This window comes from Octopus bimaculoides, chromosome 22 (genome assembly GCF_001194135.2).
Source record: "Octopus bimaculoides isolate UCB-OBI-ISO-001 chromosome 22, ASM119413v2, whole genome shotgun sequence".
Lineage (NCBI taxonomy): Eukaryota > Metazoa > Mollusca > Cephalopoda > Octopoda > Octopodidae > Octopus > Octopus bimaculoides.
The window spans coordinates 26,916,505-26,918,227 of record NC_069002.1 but is presented as its reverse complement, the minus strand read 5'-3'; positions in this window follow the sequence as shown (position 1 = coordinate 26,918,227).

Sequence of the window (1,723 nt, the reverse complement as noted above, 5' to 3'; positions counted from 1 at the left end):
ATATATATATATATATATATATATATATATATATATATATGCATCAGATGTGACTGATTGAAGAATACAGTTGGAATCAGATCTTGGTTTCATTTCAAACTCTGCAGTTTTACAAGGAATAGTCGACAGGTGTTATATGTCGCGGATCCGTGATTGTGCCGTTGCCCTAAAATTACAGAAATGGGGGACACAAGAAAGTTATAAATAAATTATAAAACTTCTTATCACTTTAATTCTTTTTATTGTCTTCTTTGCAACCACTTTTTCTACCATTTTCTAAATTATTTATTTTCAAGTTTTTTTTTTTAAATATTTATTTTTGAAGTGTGGAAGTATAACAGGGACAAGTATGGCTGGGCAATATGGTTAAGGGGTTCGGTCCATTTTGAGATCGTTTGTTGGCTTTGATAATGTTTTTTCTATTTCTATGTGGCAACTCAGGCAAGTGTTTTCTGCTTGGGGCCTTAGGTTGACCTATGTCCCCATAAGTGAATATGTTTGGTCAAAAACTGTGCTAAAGTCCTATATATGTGGGGTCACTTCCGCTCAACAATTTCACGGGCTCACCGATTGTTTGTCAACCTTGCGACGTGACCAGCCCATCATAGCTTTGTATGGTGATATTCTGCAACAATGTCCTTCACTCCACTTCTATTTCTGATCTCTTTGTTCTGGATGTGATCTCTTAGCGAGATTCCCAACGTCGACCTTTCCATGGCTCTCTGCACTGGAAGCAGATGTTGTTGTTCTCTTTTCATCAAGGCCCAAGTCTCACATGCATATTATTATATATATATGTATACATATATATATATATAGATGTGCTGTTGCAGAGATTAACGTGAGTTGCCTTGTCTAGAGGCCACTCAGAAGACCTCCAGTCAGGTGGGAAGATTATTTAAGGAAAATGTTTGGAGCAACGTGGAGGTGAATGGCGTGAGCACGAGGAGCATGGAGCGAACGCTGTGGCCATCGGAGCCGACTTGGCACCAGTCAGCCTGGCTGATCCAGGTGACATGTGGGGGTATGTGTGTGTGTATATATGTGTGTGTTTAGTAGAAATTATGTGTACAGATAGATTTATGACTGCTACATTTTTGGTTAGAGCTCTATGTAGATTTTCGTAACCCAGTTTGATTTTTGTGTAGTTGTTAAGTAACTTCCACATCAATCAGTGTTACCAATTATGTTATGAGCTACAGAGCAAATGTAGGAGAAACTTGTGTTTATCCTTATTTTTCATATGTATGATGGGGTACTGAAAATCTCCTGGCTGTAAGGGTATCAGGAAAGGCCTGGTTGGATGCCAAACCTTCCAAGTTCTTTTACAGGGCTTAGAAAAGCTGAAGACCAGCTACAATAAGTGTGAAAGGGGAATGTATGCATGTGTGTGTGTGTGTGTATATATAAATATATATGTGTGTGTGTGTGTGTGGAGGCGCAATGGCCCAGTGGTTAGGGCAGCGGACTCGCAGTCATAGGATTCTCAGACCGGGCGTTGTGAGTGTTTATTGAGCGAAAACACCTAAAGCTCCACGAGGCTCCGGCAGGGGATGGTGGCGAACCCTGCTGTACTCTTCCACCACAACTTTCTCCCACTCTTTCTTCCTGTTTCTGTTGTACCTGTAATTCAAAGGGTCAGCCTTGTCACACTGTGTCATGCTGAATATCCCCGAGAACTACGTTAAGGGTACACGTGTCTGTGGAGTGCTCAGCCACTTGC